A 25,332-nucleotide genomic window follows, 5' to 3' on the forward strand; every position below is an offset into this window, starting at 1 on the left:
TCTGGTCCATAACAGAAAAATTATCCTTGATATAGAGGGAAAGAAAAAGAAGACTTCATTCAGAATAAGTCAAGAAAGAGGGACAAACAAATCAAATAGAAAAACATGAAAAGAGAATTTATAAAGTCAAAAATATGACTAAATATACTGGTGGTTAAAATAAATGTGAGTGGGCTAAAGTCCTCCACTAAATATGTTAACATTTGTCAGGTAAGACAATGAGTCAAGCCTAGAATTGTTACAGAATTTGGGGCATTTAAATAAAGAGTGGGAGAATATCAAAAGAGCAACAACAGAAGAGATCTGGTGTGGGTAAAATCTTCCCCGGAAAGGGAGGACTTGACTTTCAAGAAATTGTACAAAATTCCAGGTAGCTGTTAGGAATCTGACTATGAGAATCAGAAATCAATTCAGCTAAGAAGGAAGAGTCCAAGAGAAGGCAGCCTTGGGCCAAAGAGCACATGATGAAACATCCTCAGAGCCACGTGGTTATAGGAGAGGTAGGGGTGGCCTACAGGCTTCCCAGGTGGCGCTAGTGGTAAAGAACCTGACTGCCAGTGCAGGAGACATAAGAGACCTGGGTTTGATCCCTGGGTCCGGAAGATCCCCTGGAGAAAGGAATGGCAAACCACTCCCCAGGACATTGGGAATCCAGTGGACAGAGGACCGTGGCAGGCTATACAAGTCCATGGGGTCACAAAGAGTAGGACATGACTATAGCGACTTAGCAAACACAGGTGACCTAAAAGTAGAGTCCACCAAAGAACACATGCCAAATTCAACTGAATGGGTCCAAGTGCTTGTAAGTCATCTGATTAGTATATACTGTAGACTCTACCATTCCCTTACATTTAATACAAAACTGTATGCTTCAGTATCTTATGGATACTGAGAAGGATATTAGAGAATTATAGAGAAGGACCCATGATTCCAGTGATAAGTAAAGGAGAAACGTCCATTCTCTGGTTCTGTGAGGAAGCCCTCGGTCTTTGAGCTTCTCTGAGCTTGTTCCACTTTTGTGCTGCCGGAAGGAACATGCCAGCATTCTTGTCACTCACTCCCGTCTGCCATGCCTTCTTTCTGGGGCCGCTTGGCCGGACTTCCTTCTAATGCCAGCACCTGTTATGATGTCATCTCCCCGGCCTGAACCACTTCTACCAGAAAAGATTACACAAACTCCCCAATTATCCACAGAACTAAATAAGAGGATGCTGACATGAGCTGAGCAGCTGCTGAGGAAGGCATAGTGAGGGGGATGGGGATGCAGAGATGAGACTTCACCTCCTCTCTTATGTCCCTGTTAGAGCAAAACTCTTCAAATCCAGTGCCAGGGTGAAATTTTTTCTGGGGTGTTAGAGGTTATACTTTGAGGAAATGGTCTTATTATCAGTTCATTCAATATGTCCTAAGTGTCACCTGTATGTAAGCTATTGTGTTTGGTACTGGGGATCGAAACATGGATAAAAAGTGTCCCCTGTCTTTGATGAATCTACATCTAACGGAGAGAAAAAAAAAACTTCAAGGGTAAAATGTATTTTGACTGTAATATGTTTTATTGCACTACCTTGGTAGCTTCACTGAGTCTTACTTTGAGGTTATAACCTTAGATTTTATCAAAGGTCAATATTATAAAATGGTTCTGGGGTGAATGATTTTGTATCTTTTCATAAATTACTGTTGAAAAAAGTTCATTCCTCTGTTTCTTACATAGAAGTATCTCTTTTAAGAATTTAGTATCAGAAAAATATCTTCTGACAAACTGGTATCTTTTTACAGGGGTCTCCTGCATTGCAGGCAGACGCTTTTACTGTCTGAGCCACCAGGGAAGCCCCTGATAACTATATAATGAATCATAATTTAAAAACTCATTTGACTTCGAGAAACTTGTAGTTCAATCAATGTTTAAGCATAGTCTATGATTGGGGCATGTTTATTTTTTCTTTTCTGTGGCCTCTATATTAATGGTCTTAGGATAAATGTCTTTTTTAAAATTATGGACCACATAATGTTTTCCTAGAAGCAAACAGAATATAAAATACGACTTTGATTAGAACATCTTATTCCTCCCAGAAGTATAAGTAATTTCCTAGAATCAGATGGAAGCAAATGACAACACAAAGCAGGGGTTATTATGATACTCTGGGACAGGAAATAGCCTTGGAGTAGATTATTTTGGTTGGGTGGTCTTTCGGAGTCCACTGAAGATCACTCTCAGGGCACAGCTTTTACAGGCCTACCCGTTGGCCTGGCCAGGGGTCTCTATCTGTTTTGACTGTGTTAGGAAGACAGAATTTGGTGAAAATCTCCTAGAAGCTTGGATAGTTATTCAAGATAAACATGAAAAGTATGTCATTTTATAATCTTGTCTAGCCTGGAAGGTTATGCAGGCTAGACCCCATAAGAAGAGGGGAAAGGAGGACTTATCAACAAATACCCTGGATATAAATATTCAAACCTAGTTTTCATTGGTCTAAATGTTATTTCTGTATCTAAAATGATGCCCTGAGGGAAAAAAAATCAGGGCAACTAGGGCATGCCTGTGAACACCTGGGACTTTATAAGCGTTCTAGGTCTAACTAAAGGTTCTGTTTCTTTATTCACCCACCCACCTCCCAACCTAATTCCTGGCTGGTTCCCACTTAACTTAGAAGAAAATCTGCACTTAAAAAGCACCTTCACTTTGGATCTCCTTTACATGATGTAAAATGGCCTCTTTTAGGATTTAATTCTTGCACAGCTGGACAAGCAAGGGGTGGGGCGTGATGCAGGTTGCCACAGAAACTGCTGTTGGTGCTAGGATTCTTTATACTTTGCTCCTAAAAATAAGATGTAAAATGTACCGAGGGTGTGATTAGCGCAGCACAGAAGGGAATTTCTAAAAGGAGAGCCAAACCTCCCGCCCCCACGGGAACGGGGGTGTCTTCATAGCTGGAGGCCAGGACAGAAAACTGGGAACAGATGCCCAACATGGTTCTTCCCTCAAAAGGTGCAGGGAAAGACAAATGGTAAAACTGGCTTTTGAAGAAGAAAACAGTCCTCAATCAGGCATAATTCATATAAATTTCAAGGTTGAGATGTCCTGAGATTACCCAGGAAATAAATAGAACTGTTCTCTGTAAGCTACATAAAAGCTATAGAGCTGCACATAAAAGCCAAGAAACAGGGTGAGACATTGTAGTCTGGTGTCTTGCCCAGAAGAAGATGCTGTCACATGCGACCTTTGTCAGGTGGTCCCCCAGTCAGCTTGGACACGTTCAGTGATCTTTACTTCCTTTGGAGACATCTGACAACTGGACTTCTCTCTCTAAATGTTGTTGCACTCTGCCTTTCTGTAACTTCCACCCATTTGCTTTTGTTTACCTTCTGCAGCAACCAAGAAGTCAGCTGCCACTTTTTTTTTTTTTTGTCTTCATATGATAATTCTTCATTTACTACTAAATGGAGCAATCAGCCCAATGGTCCACTCACAGCTAAGGTAGGCTGACTAAGCTGACAAATCAGTCCACTTCATAGATCTTGGTGCAAAATGAAATGTCATTAAAACTAGCAACTCATGGTCACATACAGAAAATGTGTATGTGTTTCTAAGCACATTCAACAGCTACGACGGGCCAGGCACCAGGCTAAGTGCACATATCATCTCATTTCATCCAGTTATACGAGGTAAGTAGCTTTATCATCCCTGCTTCATAGAGAAAATCCAGTTTAGTCTGAATGGCAGCAGCCTCATGGGTGTGTGCAGAGTAGAGTGGAGGGCACAGACTTCAGAGTCAGAGGGGGTTGAGCTTGAACACAGTTCCTCCACTTGCTATATTTGTAATATCCTGGAGAAGTTATGTAACCTCTTTAAACTGGGTTGCTCATCTTTGAAAACTAGGATAATAAAATGTCATGACTTAGTAAATGGAAAGAAAATTATATGCTTAAAATGTTAAGCACACAGTGGGGGCTCAATAAACCCTAGTTTTCCTTTCTTTCCCCTGCAATCCTGGAGGTCTCTACTACTGTGGTACAGAAGGGCTGTCAATCAAAAGTCACCATATACAATCAAGCCTGGAGAAGCAGCCTGTATAGGTATTCAATCGTCAGACTGAGCAAATGAACCATTAGATGACTAAATCCTTTGTAAGCAGAACATCGTGAAATGATATGAGCTGTTAACATATAAGAACTACCTCCCTCAAATAGATGATAGAGAGATCTCATTGACTAATAAAATGGAGGGAAAAATAAATATGTACATACTATCAAGGCAAAGGCTTAAATGGTTTTTATGCTTGGTCCAAAATACCCTGTTGTGACTGCTATTTCTCATCTTTCTGTCTTTCTCAGTCTTCCCTGTGCTGTGTCTGTTGTTTATATCCCTAGAGGGACAGAGAGCTGGTGCCTGGGCTCAAAGCTCCTTGGTCCTTCTGTCCTCACTTTATTCCTTCCCGGCTGGACCCCATGAAAAGCCTGTTCAGTGAGACTTAGACTCCTTCTCTCATGATCACTTCCTTGGACCCCAACTCTAGAGACAGTGTCACAAACCTCCTACTCCCCTGATGGACTCATTTCCCTGTTAATAAGAGGATAAGGGAAGCCTGGGATAGAAAGTCCCCCTCCTGACCTTCAAGGGAACCTAATAAATGTAAATTCTCAGGGATGACAATATCAGTTAGGACCTTGCTATTTTTATGTAAGTGTGAAATTTGTCTAAATAAAAAGACATTTAAAATTTGAAATTTACACATCATTCTATTGTAGACAGACTGGGTTAAATCCTAATTCTAACACCTTGAGTGTAGCCTTGGGTCAACTGCTTCATCTATCTAGGCTTCAATGTCTTCACATAAAAAAAAATGAGTCTAATGCTAGCAAAATGTATACAGTGTTTAAATAGTACCTTTAAGCCAGGAACTGTTCTAAGCTCAGGTTGAAAATATGTATATCTAATCCTTGTGATTACTAAAGCCAGAGTTGCTGTGATAAAGAGCCACAATGATGCAGAAGCTTAAAAAATAAAGACACTATGATGGTTAATTTTATGTGTTGATTGAGTTAAGGGATGTTCACAAACATTATTTCTAGGTGTGTCTATCAGAGTGTTTCTAGAAGAGATTAACATTTGAATCAATAGACTGAATAAAGAAAATCTGACCTCCCCAATATGGGTGTGCATCATCTAATCCTTTGAGGGCAAATTCTGTACAGGGAAAATTCTTTCCTTCCCTTCTTGAACTGGAATGTTTGTCTTCTGCCCTCCCACACAGCAGCCCATAATTCTCAGCTCCTGTACTTATACCAGTGTGATCCCTCATCACCTCTCATCTCCCAGCCCCTATTCTAAGGTCTTCAGATTTGGACAGAATTACTGCAAACTGGTTCTCTGCTTTGCAAACAGTGAAACTGAGCATTCTGCAGAACCCTCCTGGGTATGAAAGCCCTGCTATGTCCCCCATTTCTTGCTAATAGAAAAAGGCTTTACTTTTGGAACTTACTGATAATTAATGATGAAATTTTGTAAAGAAATGAAAAGCTAATTCACCTACAAATAATGATATTAGTACAGAAAACTATTACACGCTAGTGCATTTCCTGTATGCCTTCTCTGGCCCTTCAGTGCCAAGTCTTTTACACTATACATATCTACAGTCTTAATTCTTTGGGGCATCATTGTCATGTAGGATCATCTTGAACTATTCATATTTATGGAGAAAAGTCTGAAAGCCATTCACATGATACTACAGCCTTCCTCCTCAGAGTCTTGCTAATATCTAATCAGATCAGATCAGATCAGTCACTCAGTCACGTCCGACTCTTTGCAACCCCATGAATCGCAGCACGCCAGGCCTCCTTGTCCATCACCAACTCCTGGAGTTCACCCAGACTCACGTCCATAGAGTCAGTGATGCCATTCAGCCATCTCATCCTCTGTCATCCCCTTCTCCTCTTGCCCCCAATCCCTCCCAGCATCAGAGTCTTTTCCAGTGAGTCAACTCTTCTCATGAGGTGGCCAAAGTACTGGAGTTTCAGCTTTAGCATCATTCCTTCCAAAGAAATCCCAGGGCTGATCTCCTTCAGAATGGACTGGTTGGATCTCCTTGCAGTCCAAGGGACTCTCAAGAGTCTTCTCCAACACCACAGTTCAAAAGCATCAATTCGGCACTCAGCTTTCTTCACAGTCCAACTCTCACATCCATACATGACCACAGGAAAAACCACAGCCTTGACTAGACGAACCTCTGTTGGCAAAGTAATGTCTCTGCTTTTGAATATGCTGTCTAGGTTGGTCATAGCTTTCCTTCCAAGGAGTAAGCGTCTTTTAATTTCATGGCTGCAGTCACCATCTGCAGTGATTTTGGAGCCCAGAAAAATAAAGTCTGACACTGTTTCCACTGTTTCCTCATCTAGTTCCCATAAAGTGATGGGACTGGATGCCATGATCTTCGTTTTCTGAATGTTGAGCTTTAAGCCAACTTTTTCACTCTCCACTTTCACTTTCATCAAGAGGCTTTTGAGTTCCTCTTCACTTTCTGCCATAAGGGTGGTGTCATCTGCATATCTGAGGTTATTGATATTTCTCCTGGCAATCTTGATTCCAGCTTGTGTTTCTTCCAGTCCAGCATTTCTCATGATGTACTCTGCATATAAGTTAAATAAACAGGGTGACAATATACAACCTTGACGTACTCCTTTTCCTATTTGGAACCAGTCTGTTGTTCCATGTCCAGTTCTAACTCTTGCTTCCTGACCTGCATACAAATTTCTCAAGAGGCAGATCAGGTGGTCTGGTATTCCCATCTCTTTCAGAATTTTCCACAGTTTATTGTGATCCACACAGTCAAAGGCTTTGGCATAGTCAAGAAAGCAGAAATAGATGTTTTTCTGAAACTCTCTTGCTTTTTCCATGATCCAGCAGATGTTGGCAATTTGATCTCTGGTTCCTCTGCCTTTTCTAAAACCAGCTTGAACATCAGGAAGTTCACGGTTCACATATTGCTGAAGCCTGGCTTGGAGAATTTTGATAGGCAACAAATTGTTAAAAAGGCAATAAGGAAAAAAAGATAAAAAGGTTTTAATCGCCCAGGTCTTCCCTGAGTTCCAAAGAACAGACACAAGTACTTACTAATTAGGGAAGTGAGGGAATGCAAGCAAAAATAAGAACAATCAAGCAAGAAAAGCAATGAGAGTTCAAACAATTTCAGCAATAAAGCAGAATCACAGGACCCCTAGTTTCTCCTCAAGGGATATCTATAACAACCTGAAACATATCTTTGAATTGTTCTGCAGAAATGAAGACCTCTACCCAGGTGGATGGTAGTGAGTACATACCGACCATGAGCATGTAGACTTCAGACTGCTTGGGAGCATAAGGATGATGATTAAGACACCTAAAACACACCAGTTACCTCACCACCAACCAACCAGAAGAAAGTCTACAAGTTTATCATGCATGCTGCAACCCTCACTCCTAATGTTGCCTTTAAAAGTCTTGCCCTGAAAGTAGCTGGGGATTTTGCATCTTTTGATCATAAGCTTCCCATTCTCCTTGCTTGGCATCTGTAATAAATGCTGCCTTTCCTTCACCACATCCTGGTGTCAGAAGACTGGCTTTGCTGTGTGGCAGGTAAATGGACCCATGCTTGGTTCAGTAACAATAGCATTTGTCAGTCTCCATAATTGTGTGAGCCAATCCCCACAGGAAATTTCCTTTAACATATCTCTCTCTCTATGTATGTATGTATGTATCTTTCTGTCAGTCTATATATCTGTATCTCCTACTGGCTCTGTTTCTCTAGAGAACCTTGACTGATACAGACACTGATTTCTCTTACAACACTGCAATGATAGTAGAATGGTTGTTGTGCTCTGCAGAGTCACCCATGAACCCAGGTGAGCAGGATGGCCCATCCTCAACCTTAAATTTCACCATCACCTTTCATCACCTGTAATCACCATTTTCAAACAAGAGTAAAGGGAATAAAGAGTATAAGTCCAGAATAAGGAATTTCTTTTTAACCCAGTAAAGCCAGGGTAGTGCACATTGTTTCTGCTCTCATTCCAATGGTTAACACTTAGTGACATAACTGCATTGAGTTATTTCTAAGGGAGGTTGAACATATAATCTTTAGTTGATTGACCATGTGTCCAAAAAGGAGAGAATGGATGTAGGAAAATAATCAGGACTCTCCACAATAAAACCCTATATGATAGTCATATTATTATCTCCATTTTACAGATAAAAAATCTGAGGCACAGAGAAGTTAAGTAATCTGTCTAGTGAAACAAAGTTAACAACGGTGGGGCCGTGATTTGAACCCCAGGCAGTGTGGCTCCAAAGGGTATGCTCTTACCTGAAATACTCATCTGCCTTCTCAGAGTCTGCTGTACATTGCGGTCCTTTACTTTTTTTTTTCTTTCCACTGTACTGCATAAACTCCTTGAGGAAAAGATTCCATTCATCTTTAAATTTCCTGCACTGTAGCTTTGCATATTTTAAAGGGTATGTCAGCTAGTTTTTAGTTGCAAGCCACAGTTTCAAACCCTAGCTTGTTTAAGCAGAAAAGAAATGTAGCAAGTGATTTTGGTAGCACAAAGCCCCTTCCAAGGGACCAGATAATCAGCTCTGAGTTACATAGCTAAGAATGAAACAGGAGGGAAAGCGGGCAGGATACAACCTTTAAAAGAATGACATAGCTGTTGAGGATACCACATAAACTTCCTGTAGACCTTGAGCCTCTTTATATGCTCATTGTGATACATTGCTACTGCTGCTAAGTCACTTCAGTCGTGTCCGACTCTGTGCGACCCCATAGACGGCAGCCCACCAGGCTCCCCTGTCCCTGGGATTCTCCAGGCAAGAACACTGGAGTGGGTTGCCATTTCCTTCTCCAATGCATGAAAGTGAAAAGTGAAAGGGAAGTCGCTCAGTCGTGTCCAACTCTTAGGGACCCCGTGGACTGCAGCCTACCAGGCTCCTCCATCCATGGGATTTTCGAGGCAAGAGAACTGGAGTGGGGTGCCATTGCCTTCTCTGTGTGATACATTAGCATATGCTAAATAACATATTCACAGGCACCCTGACAGTTCTGAGGCTGACCATAAAAGGTTAAAAAGTGGACATTTTTCTCAGATTCCTGGAAATCTCTTCCCCTTTCCCTGAAATAGATGGAATAATCCTCCCACTCAGTAGCCTATGAAATTACCCAGCCCATAAAAACTAACCACCCCTTATTTCAGGGCCGCTCTTGCTTTCTGATATGGACCGCATGGCCTATATTTGTATCTCTCTCAATAAATCTACTTCTAACCTATCACTTTGCCTCTCACTGAATTCCCTTTATGCGGAGACATAAAAAACCTGATTTTCATTAAGTCCTAAGACCAGATGTGTGATCTCAATTAGAAGGCAGTGAGTCTCAGCCCACGGGTTCAAGTCCCAAACCAAGTTTTGGCCGGGTTCAAGCCCCATCTGAGGTGTCCAGTCTCAGGTGTGTATGTGTGTGCTCAGTTGCCAGTTGTGTCCTACTCTTTGCGACCCATGGACTGTAGCCCACCAGGCTCCTCTGACCATGGGATTTCCCAGGCAAGAATACTGGAGGGGGTTGCCATTCCCTACTGCAGGGTTCTTCCCAACCCAGGGATTGCACCTGTGTCTCCCCCATCTCCTGCATCGGCAGGCAAGTTTTTACCACTGTGCCACCTGGAAAGCCCCTGTGGTCTCAGGTTGTTCAGTCATTCAGTCATGTCTAACTTTGCAACCCCATGACTGCAGCATGCCAGGCTTCCCTGTCCTTCACTATCTCCCTGAGTTTGCTCAAACTCATGTGCATTGAGTCAGTGATGCCATTCAACCATCTCATCCTCTGTCACCCCCTTCTCCTCTTACCTTCAATCTTTTCCAGCACTGGGGTCTTGTCCAGTAAGTCAGCTCTTTGCATCAGGTGGCAAAAGTATTGCCACCTTGGCATCAGGTGGCCAAGTTGTGGTCTCAGGAGCAACATGTAATCCTAACACAGGATGGTCCTGTGGCATCACCAGGTGGAGGCAAGACCACAGGCCCTGGAAAACAAGCTGTAGCTTGCAGCTGAACCTCAGTTCTGGCTGCCACTGGAAGTCCATGTCTTTGTAATTTACTTTCCCTGGAATGAATCTGTGTAGCACTAGCTCAGGTGGTCACCAGTTTCTGAACTGAGGTGTTGCATGAATGTGTCTGGTTAGGGTGGCCTCTATCACATGCTGGTGCCTAGTTACATGGGAGGTGGGAAAGAGTTTCTGGTTTCTGTCATGAGAAGGACAGGACTCAAAAGATGAAGAATTTCCCAGCGTAGGAAGGGTGATCCAGGAATAGGGTATCCCAAAATATATCAACTCTCTACCCCATGGGGGCTTAAATAAAGTGTCTCTTGCCTTCTAAATTTCTTAAATCCTTTCTTGCCTGAGAAGTAGAGTGCCTGAAACACTGAAATGACTTTCCTGAGGCTTCTTAAGAAGAAATGTTTAGAATTCAAAGAAAGCTCTGAACTTTTAAAATCTAGAGTTTTCAGACATTGATTTAGTAGGTCTCCTAGTCCATTTAGCTGCTATAGGAAGTAATGAGCAACTTAAATGATGCCAGTGTGTTTAGATGGACTTCATTCTCTTCCATGTCTGCCTCATCTCACCATTTTTTTTTTAAAGCACTTATGTTTTTATTCTTGTTTTATTTTAAAGGCCTAGTGATGGACGTGAGTCTGAGTGAACTCCGGGAGTTGGTGATGGACAGAGAGGCCTGGCGTGCTGCGATTCATGGGGTCGCAAAGAGTCCGACACGACTGAGTGACTGAACTGAACTGAACTGATCACTATCTACTGATAGTAAAGTTTCACTTTTTTTTCAAATTGGAAGATAATCACTTTACAATGCTTTGTGTTTTCCTGCCATACAATGAAGTGAATCAGCTATATGTATACATATATCCCCTCTCCTCCCCTCCCCCTCCAATCCCACCTGTTTAGGTCATCAGAGAGCATCAAGCTGAACTTCCCATGTTTCCCACCAGCTATCTATTTTACATATGGTAGTGTATATGTGCATGCATACTAAGTCACTTCAGTTGTGTCTGCCTCTTTGCGACCCTATGGACTATAGCCCGCTAGGCTCCTCTGTCCAAAGGATTCTCCAAGTGTATATATGTCAATCCTAATCTCACAATTTGTCCCACCCTCCCCTTTTCCCCCTGTGTCCACAGTCTATTCTCTACATCTGTGTCTTTATTTCTGCCCCGGAGACAGGTTCATCTGTACCACTTTTATAGATTATTTTGCTAATTCACAGATTCATCTAAAAGAGAAAATATGAATGGATGAAAGAATATTGAATTGGCAATATATACATATATTAATATATACATTATTTGAAAACATTGTCATGCAAATAGCAATTACTATTATTATATACAACAGTATATAATCAAAGTACAATAAAATGCTATTTATTAACCAGATGCACTCTAATAATCTACTGCATTGATCAGAAATTTGGAGATACAACAGACTTCTAGAAATCTGACTGCGTTAGTTTGGGTTCCCTAATAGCAAATGATGAATCAAATGAAGATAGTTGATTTGGGAGGTGAAAAGGCAGAGCACTGATAAAAGAGTAAAGAAGTGCAACGAAGAAGGAAAAGTAGCCAATAGGAGGTGCTGTCTAGCCAGCTCTCCATGTAAATGGTGCTGTCCTCTCCTCTGTGGCTCATCTTCATTCTCCTAGTAGTTTCTTTCCCTCCTCTTCTGTTCTCTTCCTTTCTTGTTCTCTTTTCTCTTTCTTGTATTTCCCTCTGCCTTAGTTCCCCCCTCTTTCAATCTTTCTATCTCTTTGAGGGTTGGGATAGTCCCCAAATCTGTTTCTTTAATTTTTTCCAGTTAATTTCAATCCTGGTAAATACCTGGGAGAACTCCCAGCTAAGTGCCAGTTGTTTTATCTGGGTTATATTCTCTTTATTGAGTAAAGCTGTTGAGATTATTCCATAGCTTTAGAAAAACAGATAGATTCAAATTTTGGGGCTTCTCTTCTCATCTTGGGTTGCTAGATATAGCAGATAAACATACAGAACACGCTGTTAAATTTAAATATCAGATAAACAGCAAATAAGTTTTTAGTATAAGTACATATCCCGTTTAATATCTGGGACATACTTGTGCTGAAAGTATCCACTGCTTATCTGAAACGCAAATGTAACTGGACAGCCTGTATTTTATTTGGTGACCTAGTCTTAACTCACTTCAAAATTTGCTCTTGCTTTTATTCCATGACTGACCTAGCAGCAATAATTGCAGTTCAATGTTCATTTCCAGCTCTTAAGGCCAAGGAGATATAGGCATGATTTCATCATTTATGGTGACAACAATTATTACAAGAAGTACTTCATTTGAGAAACTTTCCCTCTGTCTTTGTCTTTTGAAACTGAAGCATTTCCAGGATTACATGGAATAATAAAATTAAGAGTACAATTATGATGTTGTTAAGTGGTAGACAGAAATTAAAAACCTGTTACTCAAGGCAATTCTCATCTACTGCACATGGCCTTTGTGATTACCTGGTAATTTGTTAATGTGAATATTTTGACATGCATTCAGGGAGTTCTGTATAGTGTCTGTTGCAATAAAGAGAATTCATATGTCTCATACACTGGCATACAACAATACATCTATATTTTTGCATTTTTATCTTGATATCTTTATCACTTTTGGGGCCTAATTTTGAAACTTAATAGTTGAGGGTACTGGAATTCTCCAGTTCTCCCCTGCTAACCATCCTGTCCTCTGGCCTTGTTCCTCTCATGGGTGAGTCTAGAGAGGGATTTACACAAAGAAAAAAAATAATGAACAACAAGGTAAAACAACAAGGTAATACTATCTCGTTACCCGAACCAATGTCCCCACTGTCAACCTCTGGGACATTAAATTGACTAGCTTCTCTATCTGATACGCATCTCATCATGATTACTTTCTGAATTGGTCAGACTCTTAATAGTGTGTCCTATTTGATCGTACACAGTGTGGAGACGCTAGAAACCATGTAGGGCACAGCAACAAAATCGACTACAGTGCAAACAGTGCGATCTGTGTGTGTGGAAAAGATTTCTTGAGGGGAGAGGAGTATTTTTTTCAGGGAGAAGATTTTTTGACATTGTTTAGAGTTGTCAATGAGTGGTGAATGATGATAACAAAAAGTAGACTGATTTTTATTCAGTTTTATGATTGTTTAAAAAATGTCTACAGAAAGCACAACTTCCTATTGAGTGCATCCAGGTGGTACGTTCCCATCTCTCTGTTCTTAGAAGGACAGTGATGCACACACAGGGAAAAACTCTGAGGTAGGGTAACAAGAATTATTTGAGAACAGTGCTGTGCAAGGTAGGCATGGGCTATGTACTGAGACTGATTTGTGACAAGTACAGAAATTGACCCAAGCCTTAGATTTTTTTTTAATAGCAACTTAATTTTGCTGATATCCAGGAGAAGGCAATGGCATCCCACTCCAGTACTCTTGCCTGGAAAATCCCATGGATGGAGGAGCCTGGTAGGCTGTAGTCCATGGGGTCGCTAAGAGTTGGACACGACTGAGTGACTTCAGTTTGACTTTTCACTTTCATGCATTGGAGAAGGAAATGGCAACCTGCCGGGAGCCGGTGAGGCATTCTGCTCATGACAAAGGTCATGAGGAAGGAGGCTCGGCATACGCAAAGGCGGGATCGAGCCTCAGGAGTCCGCCCGGATATTCTCGAGCATTTTCCCCCAAAAAACCAGAGTCTGCCTACTTTATTGCTTTGTGCTCTCACCTCTGACTTTACTGGGGGCTGTCCCCTACCACCATCTCTCTCTCTCTCTGTCAAAGAGTTAACTTACAGCTCCAATTAATAAAGTTCCTGGGCAATTAGGAGTGTTTAAATCCAAACCCCTCAGATGGCTCTCTAACTCGCCTGACAAGTTTACCCGGACTCCTGCAGCTATGCATACGATTGTTTACAGTCTCCTAGCCTCCAGAGGCATGGGAAGCTTAAGATATTCAAATAGCTTAGAGCCTCTCAGAGAGTTAAAAACTGTCAGAATAAACTAGTAAAGGATTTCATTGATGAGTCAATGCTTGTTGCCAAGTTTTCACATCCCCTGAATTGTATCCTTGAATGTGTATTAATTAATAGTTGGTATATAGAAAAAATAAGTAGTGGCCTTGGTGTTAGTAACTTTAGACCCTTAAGGTAATAAATTCTTTTCTTTGTTGTAAGCCCATTACACATCCGCCCTATAGGAATGCAATTTTATCTTTGGAAGATGGTGCCAAACCTTAAAATAATTACTCTTAGAGAAAATAAGTCTTTGTTGATAAGTCCTTGTCAAGAGTCATAAAATGTTAGTAGGCCTTCTGGCCAGAAGATGATGTAAATCACTTAAACCATTTGTATACGATAAATTTGCAAGAAAGAAACCTTGGTTTTTGATAAAGATCAAAGACTGCTGACTTTGCATCCCCTATTATCCTCTATGTGTAACTTAGGGTATAAAAGCCCCTGTTGAAAATAAAGCTACGGGCTTTGCTCACCAACGCTTGGTCTCCCCATGTCATTCTTTCTTTTAACTTCCAGCTGAGTCTCCATCTGGAGCGCGGAACCCACCACGCTTACTAATTATGCCTGGGCTTCTAAGACCCACTCGAGAAGGTGTCTAGGGTGAGGCACCCTCCGCTATTCTAGAGGGCGCCTGCGGCCTACGTAAGTGGTGCAAACTTCTTGTCTTGAAGTTTTATTGGTCTCCCGCGTAAACCAAGCTACTCAGCTTCTTTTCTCCACTGAATTTTCCTACTGAGCTATCCTCATTCTATTGTTCTCTATATCTCTAATTAGCATATAAATAGTCGCCTAGGCCGTCTCTCCTTCGAATACCCTGGATCAGCTGGGGCTGGTCCCCAGCAGCAACCCACTCCAGTGTTCTTGCCTGGAGAATCCCAGGGACGGGGAGCCTGGTGGGCTGCCGTCTAAGGGGTCGCACAGAGTCAGACATGACTGAAGAGACTTAGCAGCAGCAGTATCATTTTCTAGTAATTAATTTTCATTGTACTTCACCAAAAAGTTGGCCTGTGACAGTGGGGAAATTTTTAAAAAATCATCATTCACCACAGATACTTTGAGAAACACTAGTTTATAAGCTTCCTGTTGAATTACAGGATACACTTGAAAGTCTTGATTAAATAAGATGGTGAATGAATTGATGAATCTGAAAACATACCAAATGCCTCAGCTTGAGGAAGGAATGAACTAGAAGCTGCCAAAGCTGATTATACTAGAATATAACACGCTGTGGTAGGGCACTTTTAAACATCAGATTCTATCCTGGAACAAACTTGATATGGTTCTCCAAGTGTAAAGCTTGTTAACATGGAGAAGATCAAGATATATTTAGATGGGTGCTTTCATTATTTACTTGTTGTTCAGTTGCTAAGTTGTGCCTGACTCTTTGTTGTTAGGTCGTTAAGTTGAGCCTGAGCCCATGGACTGCAGCATGCCAGGATTCCCTGTCATCCACTATCTCCCAGAGTTTGCTCAAACTCATGTCCATTGAGTCGGTGATGGCATCCAACCCTCTCATCTCATTATTTCCTTACCTGAAGGTAACTTATACGCAGAGTACATCATGAGAAATGCTGGGCTGGAAGAAGCACAAGCTGGAATCAAGATTGCCAGGAGAAATATCAATAACCTCAGATATGCAGATGACACCACACTTATGGCAGAAAGTGAAGAAGAACTAAAGAGCCTCTTGATGAAAGTGAAAGAGGAGAGTGAAAAAGTTGGCTTAAAGCTCAACATTCAGAAAACGAAGATCATGGCATCCAGTCCCATCACTTTATGGGAAATAGATGGGGAAACAGTGGAAACAGTGTCAGACTTTATTTTTCTGGGCTCCAAAATCACTGCAGATGGTGACTGCAGCCATGAAATTAAAAGACACTTACTCCTTGGAAGGAAAGTTATGACCAACCTAGACAGCATATTAAAAAGCAGAGACATTACTTTGTCAACAAAGGTTCGTCTAGTCAAGGCTGTGGTTTTTCCTGTGGTCTTGTATGGATGTGAGAGTTGGACTGTGAAGAAAGCTGAGCACCAAAGAATTGATGCTTTTGAACTGTGGTGTTGGAGAAGACTCTTGAGAGTCCCTTGGACTGCAAGGATGTCCAACCAGTCCATCCTAAAGGAGATCAGTCCTGGGTGTTCATTGGAAGGACTAATGTTGAAGCTGAAACTCCAGTACTTTGGCCACCTCATGGGAAGAGCTGACTCAATGGAAAAGACGCTGATGCTGGGAAAGATTTAGGGCAGGAGGAGAAGGGAACAACAGAGGATGAGATGGTTGGATGGCATCATCGACTCAATGGACATGGGTTTGGGTGGACTCCGTGTGTTGGTGATGGGCAGGGAGGCCTGGAGTGCTGCGGTTCATGGGGTCCCAAAGAGTCGGACACAACTGAGTGACTGAACTGACTGAAGGTAACAGACTAGAACCAGATCACCCCTTGGGAACAGTGCTAACCTTATATTCCTTTTATGGCGCAGAATATAACTAATTGGAAAGCTATCAGGAATAAAATTAGTATTATACGGATGGCTGTATGCAGAAAAGAGTAGGAGGGACTCAGGAATCAATCCCAGAGCAGTGGTAACTGGGGTGACTTCAGTTCAGTTCAGTTCAGTCGCTCAGTCATGTCCGACTCTTTGCGACCCCATGAATCCCAGCATGCCAGGCCTCCCTGTCCATCACCAACTCCTGGAGTTCACTCAGACTCATGTCCATAGAGTCGGTGATGCCATCCAACCATCTCATCCTCTGTTGTCTCCTTCTCCTCCTGCCCTCAATCTTTCCCAGCATCAGCGTTTTTTCCAATGAGTCAGCTCTTCCCATGAGGTGGCCAAAGTACTGGAGTTTCAGCTTTAGCATCATTCCAACCAAAGAACACCCAGGACTGATCTCCTTTAGGATGGACTGGTTGGATCTCCTTGCAATCCAAGGGACTCTCAAGAGTCTTTTCCAACACCACAGTTCAAAAGCATCAATTCTTCGGTGCTCAGCTTTCTTTACAGTCCAAATCTTAGGCAGTGTATAATTGAATGCATTTTTGACTGAATTAGAAGATGAATGAAAGCGTCAATCTCTAAGTAGCAGGGATTTCTTTCTGCCCCAGTTTTAGTTCTGATTCTCCCTCAATTCTTCTGTTGTTGAAATCTTAAAATGGTTTGGCATTTCCTTTTCAAAAATGCCACCATTCATGATTCAAGTAGCAGCTTAACTCCAAAATGCTAACTTTCTCTATGTTAGAACACAGAGTAGAAAGAAAAAATATTTATCTCAGGGGATTTTAAACCTGTGACTTTTATCATTTCAAATGTAGATATCATGAGTTATATTATTAGTTATCTTCATTATTCATCCATTCACTTCATACTTTATGGTGTATTAGGAAATAATCCTTTGGCAAATGAATGGACTAGATGGATAGAAAGTAGATTGGTATATATTTAATTCTGAGGAATGCAAGATGTTCTTGCCTGTGGGAAAGGGGGGATTTTTCCCCCCTCCTTGAATCTATTATGCTTGGAAACATCCATTGTTTCACCTGAGAAATCCATTGTTCTGGGTATTCCAGTAGTCAATGGGCTAAAAAATGTAGGTATTTTGGGGTCCAAATGCTTTATGTTTACAATGTTTCTTATGAACACAGTCATGTTTTACTGGTTTTTTGAAAAAGACAAATCAGAGATATTTCTTACATAATCATAGGCACTATAGAAAACATTTTGAACTGATAATCCATTATCCAACATTCTGCCTTAGTCAAATTGCTACTGTGTCATAAAGCAGACTGCAATATTTTAAATAGAAGTCATATTAAGAAAAAATCTTATTAGGTAGCTATCTCATGACCTTGCTCAACATCCAGATCCAGTGTATAATCAATCCTGCCTCCATGAAATTCTTTCCATGTCTAGCTTGAATTTTTCCAGTAATTATCAAATCCCTCTTTAGCTTCTTTCAAGAATTACTTTGGTAAAACATGGCTGTAGGACAGCATGTGGGACCCACATTCACAACCATTTGATAGTTTTTTGATTGAACTTGAAATTTGGACTTTTCTTACCCATTTGTATGATACAGGAGGCAAAGTAGGACTTTCTTGATGGGAGCAAAGCAGAACCTGAGGGAAGAGACAGAAGGAAATAAAGATGGTGGAGGCGGCTGTGCCTCCTGGAGTTTAGATCGCAGGGAAGGTTTTACATCTCCAAGGTTTCCTATCCGTAATCCCCATACTTGCCTGGAGCTAATCACTTCTGCCTATTTATCATGTATTATTTCCAGAGGGAACATTGCTCTAAATAAATTCCAAAATTTACTAAAAGAAAGACCCAGCAAAAATGGTGGGTGAATGTAGAACTTATTAATTACTCCTGGTGAGGTGAACTGTGGGTGAGCTTAATGAAGTCTTTCAACACAACATTTCAAATGGCTGATAGACTTCCACAGGCTCTGTGAACACAAATGCACAGAGTATTTTCGCTGATCATAACTCATGGAGCTCAACTTTGAAAAGCACGCAACGCAATCCACTGACCATAAAACAGGCTCCTTTCTTCCCATGAACTAAGTTAGAGCTCTTTTACGCACATAACCTTAATAAAGTATTCTAATTTTGTGACATGAAGTGGAACAATAAGCTATTATACAATTTTCCTTCTCTTCCCAAAAGACATTGAATGTTAAGGTTTACCAATATTATTGATAGTTGTCACCAGTGAACTGTTGGTTTGAGGCTCTACAAAACAATTTATGTGAGATTTCTCTCCTTACATTTCAAGAAAAAAAATTATAGGTTCAAACATTAGTGTAGTAGAAAGTTTGATTTTTGGCTTTTGTGACCAGGGAGACTGGAATTCCTAAATATGTGTGTGTGTTTGCTCAGTTGTGTCCAGCTCTTTGCAACCCCATGGACTATATATGGTCCACCAGGCTCCTCTGTCCCTGGGATTTCCCAGGCAAGAATACTGGAGCGGGTTACCATTTCCTTCTCCAGGGGATCTTCCCGACCCATGGATCAGACTCCTGCATTGGCAGGTGGATTCTTTACCACTAACCCACCTGGGAAGCAGAATTCCTAAATAACTGTTCTCAATTTTGACATGTAAAATCTTATTTAATCTTTATTTTGTGTTATTACTACTTTGTTACCTCTATTTTTGTTCTTGAAAATTCAACCTTTGAGTCCCCTGTGTACTTGGATTAAAACAATATGTAAATATTATATTTTACTAAAGATATAATATTTTAAATGGTATCTTACTAAAGGATGATTACCATACTTATATTTCTTTTGATAAATTTAACTGCTGTCTGTCACTATTCGTATTTTGTAATACTTAAGTATAGAGATATTATTTGTTGTATTTATAGAAAATGGTGCCATTTGTATTAGAAACTTTTGAAAATTTTAATGAAATGCATTTATAAAATACAAAATAAATGTCACTTCTCTATGAAAATTCCAAACAGAAAGAAGTATCAGTGAAAACTAAGTTTAATCTGGATAGATTTCCTGTGTCATTAAAAAAAAATAATGTCATTTAAGAAAAATAAGTCCATGCATTTATCACACTTGAAGTCTGGTGCTTTTTTCCATAATGAGAAAAAATAGTACTTATTTTTCTTGGCTAAACAATTTTGAATACAGTACTCCTTTAAAAAAAAATACCAGAAAGGCTGGCTTCATGGGCCTGCCAAGCCTCTGGGTGGGCAGCTTATAGCTACCTGTATGTGTTCCCTAGTTTCAATGCCATTTGACCTCAGCGGTCCCCTTTCAGTGGAAATATGGAAAAGTGAAAACTTCTTAAAGCCATGGAGGGAAAAATGTGCATCTCTCCTGGGATGAAAACCTCCAGGCATCCAGCACACATGACAGAGGGCTGGGAGGCCCAGAGTCACCTGCTGCCTTGGTCCAGCCAGTCTCCCTCAGAAGGAGCTTTGCCAAAGGCAGCTCAAAAGTAGGGCCAGATCCTATGGCAAAAGCAGCTTTGTTCCATTCTCTGCTGGAGCTAGTTCCTTCTTATTCTTTGCTGTTTTTTAATCAAGTTAACATATGCTACACCAGTGGCTACATGGGCTGGTGGTAGCAGAGGAGAAGGCTGAGACAAGGGAAGATGAGTGAAGTGATGATGAAGGATTACATGTCCACTCTGTCCAGGAACGGTGTCTCCAGCGCCCTAACTCAAAAAACAGGGATAGGCTCTGCATTTCCTGCTAAACTGCTGATGCAAGATCAGAGACAGAACTCTGTGCTGCCCCAGAACTGAGTGCCAAGGGATGGTATCTCTTTGATCTCAGAATCCAAATTCCAGATTAAAAAAAATTACCATGTCCTTGAATCAATTTACATGACTCAATTTACATGTTTGCAAACTTGAAAGTTCCAGGTGGCTCAGAGACCTCCTTTGAGTGAGTGAATTTTTTTAATTGTTTTTCTTAAATATATTGAAAACATACAAAGACAATATAACTTTAAGTTTAGGTCATTGGTGGAATTTATGTATGTTGGGAAAATAAAAGGGTAGAGATTTAATTAGTTATGGTCATCTGAATACAAAGAGCCTGAGATGAGTATCGAGGACTTTAAGGTATCTTACCTATTCATCTTTTGCTAATGTTTCATTTGAATTGGTCTGGTTCCTGAATTTTAATAGTCACCATTTTCAGCTGTTTCATTGATTGTCTCTCATTTGTTTTCCAGAAGCCATGTTTTCTTCAAAAGCACCTCATAAATCACTTTTTCCCATTCTCCTTTCAAGCAGGGTATGATCTTTTCTACCCATATTGTGGTACCATTTGTTCTGAATCCAAATGATATAAAATAGGCTGTAAGCCACTGCTAAAATTTCTATTTTTGTATCTGCCCCTGCTTTTTGTAAAAGATACCTCCTTTGAACACAGCTCAGATTTCTGTTCTTAGTTAGATTCATGCAACATCTTAAGCTTAATTTTTTTGTTGTTGTTGGAAGTAATTTTAGTTTATCTAATTTTCATAATCCTTGCATTTCATCAGGGTGAACCAGAAGTCTGCAGAATCACATTACTTAACAAAGGAGTAGCTAACAAACCCTTAAAATGTTATTTTACTTCTTACGGAATGATAATTATCTTCAACGCTGATTGTCATCATAGGCTGATGCCACAAGAGGAAGCCCACTGATGCACTGGCAGACTGTTGCACTTTATAAAGATGAGCAGGTCTTGAGTTTGGGAGTTCGGGTTTTAATTTATGCAGGGAGTGGCTAATGTGCCAACATCCATTCTATATACCTGGCCAGTAAGAACTGCCCTTCCCTCCTGTGTGGGATCAGGATGGACTCTTGCCTTGGATGGTGGCTGCTTGGCCCACGCTACCTGCCTCCTCCTTTTCCTTCTCTCTCTACACCTCAGCTGCTGTTCCCTGAAGGCCCAGACCAACTGTGTCTTGTAGCGGTGGTGGTTTACTCACTAAGTTGTGTCCAACTCTTGCAACCCTATGGACTGTAGCCCGCCAGGCTCCTCTGTCCATGGGATTTTCCAGGCAAGATCACTGGAGAGGATCTTCCTGACCCAGGAATTGAACCCAGGTCTCCTGCATTGCAGGCAGATTCTTTACTGACTGATCTATGAGGGAAGCCCAACTGTGTCTTGAGGCCCATACTAATCAGATTGGAGCCCACAAAGCATTTAAATAGATGGACAAAATACTCTTCTCAGTTTGCCAGAACCCCAGGGGTCTAATCCCAGTTTCTAAGCCCTTTGCTAGGGGGAGAAGAGCTCCAGACTATGACTTGAATTTTGAGATGGAACTTGCAATAGATGTTCGCAAACCAACAGTGTAACTAATGATGCTTCTGGGGTCCAGGACTATGAGCACATTACTACAATTTATCTGTGTAATTCCTATGACAACTGGAGAGATCTGACAATGGAAAACACAGAAAACTGTGCTCTGTTTTCATGGAAGACTTCTATCATGAAGAAATTTTCTAATCACACTGAGGATTACCAAAAGCTGTCAATGTATTACAGATCCAGTTGCTCCTAAGCTCAATTTATATTTCCCAGCCTATTTCCTATGTCTAAATGGTATTTTCCCTTCAGAAAGAAAAATTATAATCCAATTATAAGATTTTCTCTGATATTTGTAAGGTGTTTCCTTCAGTTTCTGTCACCTGTATTTCAAGATGGAGAGAGCTACTAGTAATTTTCCAGCCTGTTTGAAAGACATAAGAGTAGCAGACAGATCACTCAGATAACACACAACATACTTCAAAAGCTATATAAAGGCTGCAAATGGTTCTACACCTACTCCTTTCAAAAATATGAACAAGAACTTCTATGAAACAGAAATGTCATTCAAAGGAAGTCAAGACAAAGTAATACACTTTATATATATACTACATTCATGAAAGAATATTAAGCTCTGGTAATAATACTCTTAAAAAATTCTGGATTAGGATGGAAGAATCTTTTACTAATGAGATAATCTAATCTTTGGGAGATGTGATTTTGAGTAGAATATTGTCTGACTGCATTATATTTTGTAGAGAAGATATTTTACATTTTGAAAGGTTCATTCCATTGGATCTTATTGGTATAAAAGAAGAAGTAGCAGGTTTTATAGTTTTACTAAGTGAATGAAAAGCTTATTGTACTCCCAAATATAATATACTTAAATCTCACATTAGACTACACCAAGCAGAACAAACAAGTTACAGACCTTCGATTTTAATTTCAGCTTCATACCACACTGGGTACCATTCCCTACAAGCATGGTGTTAATGTATTTTATGTGAGGTATTCATCAATGACACCCTGATGTGTCAGGCTTCCAGTTACACCCAGCAGGTTCCTATAGCCTAACAGATGGCCCACTATTCAAACACATCGGAACACCTGTTCTTTAGGGGACTTCTCACCCAGGCTTTCTCCCTAAACTTGAAGAAAACTTTTTTCAACACTTGTAGAAGTCATTCCATTATCTTTTATTACACAAAAAGATAGTTTATATTTCAGATCTCTGTTGGTTTGGGGAGGCAGAGCTGGAAGAGCATGTGCTTGAGCCCCCAGTAGGTTTTCATTTGTTTCTGATTCTGAAAGCTTCAGAGAGTTGTGTTGTGGCCTGTAAGCAGATGAAACCATGGAGTGGGTCCCCAACAGCTACCCTCTGCTCACTGCACCATCTGCTCTGCAGCTGGGACAATATCAGGGGAGGCTTAGACAATTAACTTATGCTGCCGAAGGCCACCTTTAACCTAAAAAGCAACTACTAAATTGCCCCAGATGGTGAATTAATGCCAGTCCATGGCCTATTTAAGATGATATGGGCAGCAAAATCTTGAGATAAAGTGTTTAATTGATTTTTTGGAAAAAAAAATAACTTTTAAGGGACTAGTCATTAAAGGTCTTACTTTAGAGTTTCATTTTTAATCTGCAATTATTTGAAGATACAACTGTACATATTTAGATAAAGTATTCCCAGTGGCATAGAAAAAAGAGCCAGTCATAGAACCTTAAATTATTTTGATCATGAGGAGCACTAGAAAGATCACTGTGGGTTGTGGCAAAAGTCAGGCATAAAAATCCCTTGGAGGAAAAAGTAATCCCTTGGATGGTTCTCTAAAATTCAGACTCTATAACTGACTCTGTTTTCCAAAAGTATAATCATAGGCAGTAATTATTTCATTGGTGTAGCAAATTAGTATTTTTACATGTTCAACTGCAACTCAAAATTCAGGTGTTACTGGTAGTTTGCATTAGGGCAAAATGGTAACCTATACTTTAAAATAGAATGCAGCCAAGACATGGTAAAACTAAATCTCAAAGTTCGTCACTAAAAGGCAAATTAATGAAAACAGAATTAGGCCATGAGGCAGAGGGATATCTAATTGTAAAATGAACCAAAGCAGGTCATTAAATTGACAAACAGGATGAATATCTGGTTCTCTAAACCAGAGCCCATTTGACAACAATCACTACATAGGAAAGCTCTTGACTAGGCATATAAAATAGAGGACAAAGGGCAAAAACGAAGCTTCCAGAACTGGGGACAAATTAAAATCTTAGTAACATTATTATCTGCATACTTCTTCACAGAATAGTCTACTGCTGTTTACAGCTGCTTGAGCTCACTTAATCAAATATATTCTCTAAAAAATGTTCTAAATCCTTGTAGTGGATCGTAGGAGTGGTCTGAGAAGGGCAACAGTGTTGAAGAGCAGCAGTCTGTAGCTGTAGCTTTGACTTTCTAGAACCAAATGGGTCATGAGAGAGTCAAAGTGAACATAAGGAAGACTGCAAATATACGGGGTTCTGGGGAACCAGTATTAAGTCAGATGTATCTAGTCAGTGACGTCGTGGGGGTAAGGCCTAAAGTCAAGTCAATAGAGATGAAAGGAAAAGAAAAAGAAGCTAGAATGGTTTCCAGTTATTGTCATTCAGTTCAGTTCAGTCGCTCAGTTGTGTCTGACTCTTTGTGACCCCATGAACCGCAGCACGCCAGGCCTCCCTGTCCATCACCAACTCCTGGAGTTCACTCAAACTCAAGTCCATCGAGTGGGTGATGCCATCCAGTCATCTCATCCTCTGTCGTCCCCTTCCCCTCCTGCCCCCAATCCCTCCCAGCATCAGAGTCTTTTCCAAAGGAGTCAACTCTTCGAATGAGGTGGCCAAACTACTGGAGTTTCAGCTTTAGCATCATTCCTTCCAAAAAGAAGTCCCAGGGCTGATCTCCTTCAGAATGGACTGGTTGGATCTCCTTGCAGTCCAAGGGACTCTCAAGAGTCTTCTCCAACACCACAGTTCAAAAGCATCAATTCTTTGGTGCTCAGCTTTCTTCACAGTTCAACTCTCACATCCACACATGACCATTGGAAAAACCATAGCCTTGACTAGACAGACCTTTGTTGGCAAAGTAATGTCTCTGCTTTTGAATATGCTATCTAGGTTGGTCATAACTTTCCTTCCAAGGAGTAAGCTTCTTTTAATTTCATGGCTGCAATCACCATCTGAAGTGATTTTGGAGCCCCCCAAAATAAAGTCTGACATTGTTTCCACTGTTTCCCCATCTATTTCCCATGAAGTGATGGGACCAGATGCCATGATCTTCATTTTCTGAATGTTGAGCTTTAAGCCAACTTTTTCACTCTCTTCTTTCACTTTCATCAAGAGGCTTTTTAGTTCTTCACTTTCTGCCATAAAGGTGGTGTCATCTGCATATCTGAGGTTATTGATACTTCTCCCAACAATCTTGATTCCAGC

At 40.7% G+C, this 25,332-nt stretch overlaps 1 long non-coding RNA gene across 1 annotated transcript in view; it reads right to left on the reverse strand.

The window, feature by feature from the left end:
* The window catches only part of LOC113900203, a 61,944-nt gene that overhangs the window by 13,368 nt on the left and 23,244 nt on the right, over positions 1–25,332 (reverse strand). The window contains exon 2 of the long non-coding RNA XR_003513086.1: positions 18,155–18,211. This is a non-coding gene — a long non-coding RNA (uncharacterized LOC113900203). The remainder of the gene's footprint in view (positions 1–18,154; positions 18,212–25,332) is intronic.

The sequence above is a fragment of the Bos indicus x Bos taurus genome, chromosome 10 (genome assembly GCF_003369695.1).
Source record: "Bos indicus x Bos taurus breed Angus x Brahman F1 hybrid chromosome 10, Bos_hybrid_MaternalHap_v2.0, whole genome shotgun sequence".
NCBI classification, from domain to species: Eukaryota; Metazoa; Chordata; class Mammalia; order Artiodactyla; family Bovidae; genus Bos; species Bos indicus x Bos taurus.